General features: G+C 51.9%; 1 long non-coding RNA gene across 1 annotated transcript; it reads left to right on the forward strand.

Annotated features, from left to right (window-relative positions):
- The first annotated feature begins 301 nt into the window (after positions 1–301).
- On the forward strand, positions 302–5,942 carry LOC144584669 (uncharacterized). The gene is made up of 2 exons (XR_013539070.1): positions 302–418; positions 3,970–5,942. It is a non-coding gene; the product is annotated as an uncharacterized LOC144584669 (long non-coding RNA).
- Positions 5,943–7,578: the final 1,636 nt, after the last annotated feature.

A 7,578-nucleotide genomic window follows, 5' to 3' on the forward strand; every position in this document is an offset into this window, starting at 1 on the left:
GGTCGGGCTGAAGAAGGGGCGAGTGAAGAACTTTGCATGCTTTACTTTCTGAAAGCCCTTCCCCAGGACTTCTGCCTGAGTGAGGAGGACCAGCTGCATCTCATCCTTTTCCCTGACCTGCTGGCTTTCTACAAGCAAGGAATGCCTTGTGCGTAATTTATAGGCACAAAACCACAGGTATAATTGCCAATGTTGCTGGACCGAGGACCTAGGACACTCAGATTAAAGTTACCACCGGGTCATCTTGGGCCAGATTGGAAGCAGGAGAGAACCATCCCTCCCACACCTTGAACATGTGGGAGGAAAGGTGGCATGGAAATCTAATAAATCAAGGACTCAGGAAGAGGCCTGCACACCCACACCCCGGAGGTGCACCGGCAGAGAGAGGCAAGCCCTGCGCATGTTTCGAGGCAGGGAGGTAACACGTGGGCACGCCTTTCCTTCTCCCCCTCTGGGGGCACCATTCCACCCACTCCTCTCCCTGCTGCAAACCCATCTCCCGCCACCCACTTTGCACCGACTCAAACGCACGCACGTGTGCCTGCCGGCGCCTAACCCCTCCCCCGCCTCCCCCACCCCCATGGCTTGACACACTTCCCCACATTTCCCCCAATTAAGCACGCCTCCTTGAGTGCCACTTCAAATCCCTCAATTACGTGCGGCAGCTGGCTGGCTGGCTGGCTGCCCCCGATGTGCGCGTGGCAGAGCACCCTGGCGAACAGCGGGTACATTAGAGGAGGAGGAGGAGGAGGAAGAGGCGAGAGAGAGAGAGAGGAAGGGAGATCGCAGGACGGGGTCACGGCTCTCTCTGAAAGACCCAGGTCCAAAACCCTCTGCTGGGGCCGCAGAGCTAAACAAGCCCCTTCATCATCCTCGGTTTGACTTACCTACCTCGCAGGGCTGTTGTGAAGATTAAGTAGCAAGGATCAGACCTGTGGACACCGCGTGGAGCTCAGGTCACCTGGCTTTAAAATGCTTTTCCCGGGCCCAATTAGCCACCCTCTGGCCCCTGGACTATCGATGGGGCGGAGGGAAGGTGCTGGACTATATGAGAGGGTCTGGCCTTGCCCAAACCGAGGCAGGGCTCCGAAACGCCAGAATCAGCTCTTTTTTCCAAGTCTGGTGCCGTCTGCGCCGGGTCCCTTAGGGGCACGAGAGCAGCCGCCAAACTCTTCAGAGTGGGTCCTCTGGGCTCCTAATTTAAGATGAAACTTAGAATCCTAGGATGGGGGGGGTTTCAAAGATTCACCTAGAGGTCATCTAGTCCAGCCCCCCCTTAGCAGAGAGTTCCTCGGAGGAAAATACGGATTCCCTCAGTATTTAGGCTGGGGGTATAGCCGGGGTTTTGGAGAGTGCTTTCCCTGCCTCCCGCCCCCCCCCCCGGGTTCAGCGGGCTAGACTACAGGACCTCTGGGGTCCCTCTTCCAACCGTCTATCTCTGAATTCCAAATTACTACCGTCAAAAGGCCTGGATGCATCCCACAGCTTGCATCTCAGCCGTTCCTCGCCCCTCATTTATTGGATTATACTGTACAAGTTTCGGGCGCGAGGCTGGAATCTGTCTCAAAGGTGTTTTTGTGTGTCTCTCAACGTCAGAAAGCTCGCCTTGTTCTGGAATGAGGGCTTACGCCGCGCGACAGTGACGCCCATGCAAATATCGGACATAGGAAAGATGCAAAACTGTTGTTGGACGCTGCTTTCTTCATCTCTGTTCTGGGGAAGTAAGTGTCGGCCGTTTGCATTGCCAGTTCAGCTTTTCCCCACAAACGGAATAACAGATCCTCTTTGGAACCAGAGATAGGACATCTATGGGGTGAAGGTGCCAAAAAGACCAAATCTGTATTTCAGAAATGGCTCCCTGTTAAAATTTCCAAAGGAGGAACTGAGTTAGGTGCAGACCCATTGAGATCTGGGGTTGACGGATCTTGGGCCTCCAGAAGCTTCTAGACTACAACTCCCATTAGGCTTTCCCCCTGGCCATGCCGGGCGAGCCTGATGGGCATCCATATTATGGGTCCCTCTAGATCCAGTTGTGTTTCCATTTTACCAGGATTTTTTTCCCTCTCAGACTTAGCCCTCCTAACAGGGTTGTCGTGATAAGCACCATGAGGACAGGAAGAGAGCCATATACAGCAGTGGTTCTTAACCGTTGTTACTCGGATGTTTTTGAACTGCAACTCCCAGAAACCCCAGCCAGCACAGTTGGCGGTGAAGGCTTCTGGGAGTTGCAGTCCAAAACTCCTGAGTAACCCAAGGTTAAGAACCAGTGATATACAGTACCTTGGTTCGCTCGCTAGAGGAAGAGACCAGGAAATCGCTATATATAAAATACAGAAGAATCTGCTTACTGGAAATACTTTTTCACTTCATAGTTGACGGTTCGGAGGACAGAGACCATTTCCACTTTTTTCCATTTTTGGCTCCCTACTCCACTTTTCCTTTTCAATATCGTTTGTAGCCACCTCCAAAATATTATTCTTCTCAAGAAGAAGGGGAAGATTTTTTTAAAAAATAGGATGAACAAACACATAAATAGCTGTTGTTCTGACACAGCTCGGCCCGGACGGGAGTGCTTGCACCCGAGCCCAGCTAAATGTTTCAAATATGGCTTCCCTTTAAGGTTTCCAAGCCCTTGAGGCTGAGGGGTGTGTGTGTGGGGGGGGGAGGTCTGAAGGCAAAATGCACAGCCCAGCTCCCTCCTGACACCCTAAAAACCACCCACCACCCATCTCTCTCCCCCCCCTCTCTTTCCTTGCTAGCTTCCCCCCCCCCGCGATCCCACGCACAGAGGCTCTCTGGCTGCCACTGGCTTGAGGCCTGTACCGTCGCCATGGCAACTGCCTCCTACTGCATCCCACTCCATGCAGCTTCTTGCACCTGGAAGATGCGCGGGAGGGGGCAGCAAGCACCGATGGGCAGGAAAATGTCCCCCCCACGCCTGCCTCCTCCCTTTCCCCCCCAGCTGGGCTTGGATGACATGTGTTGCTCGACCAGCATGGCTACAGCCGTGGGTTGCCACAGCGTGGAAAAGGGCTACCTCTGAGATGAAACGAGAAGAAATGGGGAAACAGGAACTAAAATGTCACAAACTTTGCAATACTTTTTCTTAATCGTTATTTGGATTTTTTTTAAGTTTAACAAGAGGGACACATCTACCCGATGGTCACACCCTGTACAGACAGACACACCAGTGCAGCTAACTGGGACGGCTCTGAGCCTCCGCTCGGCCTAGCTTCCTGTTCAGAAAGGAAGGCTTCCAGCTCAGCCCTGGGGCAGGAACAGGAAGCTTGAAGGGAGCGAGGCCTAGCTGGGTCTGAAAGTCTTCCAGGCGAGGCCTTTCTGCCAGGTGAGCCTAAGTCAGGTTGAACTCCCAGAATGGGGAATTAGGGGATTTTAAAAAAAAATCCCCAAACCCCACCAGTACTTGTTATGGGACCAGGGTAGGACTAGATGATCTTTAGGATCCCTTCCGGCTCTGTGACTCTCTTTGTGTGCGAGACCCTGGAGAGTCAACCCTGATCAGAAGAGGAAATCCTATGGGAGAGGAACAAAGTGACCCAGAGGGCCACTCCCGCCTCCACGCAACAGCGCCTTCCTCTCTGTCCGTTTTTTGTGGGGGCTGTCGCCGTCAACCTGCTCCTCGGCTCAAGACTGCGAGGACGCTTCCCCGCGCCTCGTGCGTGCGCAACACATGTTCTTCTTCCTGGCTCCAGCTTGCTCCTGCCGAGAATACCAAGCATGTAGACAGAAGGCACTTCACAAGGCCCTCTCCCGTGCGGCCAGGGACATTTTTGGCTTAGATGACCAGGTTTCTTTCTCGGTCCACCTCATCTGCAACCACACACAACAACCTGGAGTAGGGCACCCGTGGGCCCTCCCCATTCCTTCCTTCCGTCCGTCCGTCCGTCCGTCCATCCGCGGTGCTGCATCTTATACAAAACACCTGCCAGCTTTCCCTTCTCTCTCCAGGGTCCACTTTGGGGGCGAAAAAACCCGCTCAACACAGCTTGATCGATCGCTCTAGAGAAAAGCAGGCTGCCAGAACGAGAGAAAGGCACCACTAAATAAAACCGGCAGCAGGAGGAACGCCAGCGAGGGACAGCTCCCTGGGCACGTGAACCCTTGTGTGAGGAGGAAATTCCCAGCGGCTCGGGGCCAAGGGACGACACCAAAGCAACGGGGCTGGCTGAAAGCAAGAGGCAGGTCGGCGGAAGGGAGGCCAACGGAGAAAGCTCCACGCGGACAAGCCATTGAGCCAGGGTGGAAACCGAGGGTGGAGGAGGACCGCTTTTCGAAAACTCCAAAGGGGACCCTCGGGGGTCATCTAGCCAACCCCCCTTGGGGCCATTATGACATGCAAGCACCCCATCCTTGGCTGACAGCCATCTGGCCTCTGTTTAAACATTGAGTGGGCATTGATTGTGCTAAAGCTATCAGCGTTGTGCTATTTCTCACCCTCTAGTCTATAGTCTGCCATTCATCACATTTTCAACCCTTTGTTCCACCAAACAGAAGCCCTATCTGCTAAGATTTCAAAAATGAATCATGGACCAATTGTAGCTACATTTCGAAGCATACTTATAATTCCTAAAATATGAACCCTAATGATGTGCATAAATATAGCTCACAGAAATATAAGCGGTGTGAAAAATAAATTTACTTTTTAATTTATGTCACCACAAGTATAATTTTTATTTATTTATTTAATTATTTATTTTATTTGACTTATATCCCACCCATCTGGTCTGGTCGACCACTCTGGGTGGCTTCCAATAAGGTGTATACGATAAAACATAAGAATTTTACAAATTTTATAATATATGTGAATACAAACATACACAGACACATATGTAAACATCATAACATGGGGCTAACCCCCCCCATTGTTCTTCCCTGAATCTCAAGGCAGCATCGGTGTCTTTCCTGCTCCTCCGTGTATCCCACAAACACCCCTGCGAGGTAGACTAGGCTGAGAGAGAACACAGGTTTCACGGCAGGAACCAGGATCTCACACTCTACCCACTAGGCTACTCTGTTCACAAAGGCCTTCCCAACCAGATCACAAGATGCTCAAAAGACTTGTGCCGGGGAGGGGGGGTTTGAGGCGTGGACACGAACCAGCCAGCTGCTCCTCGTTTCCAGAAATTATTATTTTTTCATTGAGCGGCCACCTGTTTCTAACTCACTAGCCACCGGTTTCTTATTTCAAAGAGGAGCTCCTTGTTTAGTAGCCCACCGGCCGCAGTACTTCATTCGGCAGCTGCTCCCGCCTTATTTCGAGGAACACGTCCTTATTTAGTAGCCACCGGCTCCTAATTTAGTAGCCACACGCCCTGTCCCTTATTGAGCGGCCGCCTGCCCAACCGTTTCAAACAAGGACCAGGGAGGGAGGTGGGCTACGATTATCCCTCCCGGCTGGTCCCCTGGCCAAAAGGACTTCCATCAGCAGGAGTGCCCCTGTTCTGGGGACTTCCACGGGGCTCGGTTGCAACATCCGGTGGGTGGAAAGGGGCCCGGCTTGTTCAAGCCAGCCAGCCCAAGGCAGTGGGGATGAGTGGGGGTGGTCAGCTGGAAAGACCCGAGTTCGAAGCTCACCTCTCTATCCCAAAGATTCTACCTCCCCTCTTGGGCTTCTTCCCTTGGTGGTGGGTTGGTCTAGATGACCCTTGAGGTTCCTCCCAGCTCGACAATCCATCCGTTTTTCAAAACCCCAGAGCATCTTCAAAACCACAATGTTTCCTCCTGTTTTCGTGACTCCTGCCCAACCAGACAAAGTCAAAAGCACAGCTCTACCCCTTTCTAACCAAACCGTCCAGTTTTCTGGAGTTCCACACTCCGTCCAGAACCGAACTTGCAAGCCACTTGCTATATAGACAACACTTCACTTGTAATTACTTCCTCTTTTTTTTTGCAGCAACAAAAGCGTAACTATGTGGTGATGATGATGAGAGGTCCCCAAGGCAGGCCTGGATGAAGTCCAGGGCCTTTCCTGCCCCAAACAGAAACCCCTCTTTACAAGCAGATCTGAAGGGGGGGAGGCAGGAGGTGTTTATTGCAAAAGGAGACCATGAATGAAAAAGAAGAGGATGATGATGAGCGGAGGCTCTGTTCTCTGCCTCATCTCATTCTCTATGCGCAACCATCCTGTGAGGAAGGCCATATGGGCAGGCAGCTCTTAGTCCAGCAACATCAATGGTGCTGATCAGCCCAAACGGGGATGTGAACACAGGCCTGCCTGTTCGACACTAACATGCAATCACAGCTTTCTCCAACATGGAAACGGCTGGACAACAATTCCCATCACACACACCCCAGGCGGTACGGCCAGTTGACCTACAACAGCCCCTCACGTGGCAGGAAGGCCCCAACGTGAGAAATGCTGTTCTGACGTATAGAAAGTTCCTGGTGGATAGTTCTGCCTTCAGACTGCGTATCACCTTTTATTAATGCATCTTCATGTCACGTGGAAGCTGCAGGAGAAAGATTTTGCATCCCATAAAGGCAGGAAAAAACTATAGTCAGAAATGTGGATGTAAAAAAAATTAGCCTACCCCGTAGGGTCGTTGCGGAAGGATTACTGAGAAGACGCCTCTCACACCTTCTGAATGTGGAGAAGCAACTCTGTCCGTGTTCAGCAATAACGGCCGATCGGCCAGAATCCGCTTTGGCAATTTAGGTGCAAGAGAAACTCAGTTAAGTTATGGTGGCAAATTAGCACTAATTAACAAGGTGCTGGTCACATGACGGAAGCCCAACCAGCACCTGAGTAATTAGCGTCAATTTGCCACCGCCACATTCACGGTGCCTATAAAGCGCCGATGGGATTCTGATCGCCATCGTCACAATTATTGTTATGAGGACTTTTAGTTCAAAGGTTGAGAATAAGTAGAGGGCCAGAGGGGTGGGGGGTGGGTTAGGGCTAGGGTCCTCCCCCCAAGTTGTTCCCCTCTTCAGTCCAGCCCAACCTCTTCTTGGCTGGCTGTCACCGTCAATCATGGTATCTCTCCACAAAAATTCCTCATGGCAATCAAACTGAAAGCCTTGCCTGCATTTTTGGGGGATGAAAGGGGGGGGTCCCAGATTGAACGGATAGGGCTGGAGATGGAGGGACAGAGATGAAAAAAGGAAGCATCAGGTAGACAGGGCTGGAGGTTGGTGAGCGAAGGGTCTGTGTGTGTGGGGGGGGGAAGAAACTCAGCCTGGTTGTGTAAGTGACTCACACCTGTCTACACGATGCTAGAGGTAATTAACAGCAACGCTAGATTTAAGGGGGGGGGCACACACAGCAATGCTTCAAGGACTTTAACTAGGTTTTTGGAGGGGTTTTTTGGAGGTTTGGGGGGATGATCTCCCCGCAATACCTTCTCCTTTGCTCCCCATTTCCCCACCAGCCTCTCTGCTTCATCATCAGCTTTCCTGCCTTTATGTAATCCGTCACAGACACCCAGAGCCCAAATCGGGGGGGGGGGAGGGAGGCTTCCACGATTCATTCCCCTCCCTCCTCCCCTTCCCTAGACGTTTTTTGGGAAAAGCAAGGAATAAGCATTAAATGATGGGGGGGGAAGGGGAAGGAGATGG

The sequence above is a fragment of the Pogona vitticeps genome, chromosome 1 (assembly GCF_051106095.1).
Source record: "Pogona vitticeps strain Pit_001003342236 chromosome 1, PviZW2.1, whole genome shotgun sequence".
NCBI classification, from domain to species: Eukaryota; Metazoa; Chordata; class Lepidosauria; order Squamata; family Agamidae; genus Pogona; species Pogona vitticeps.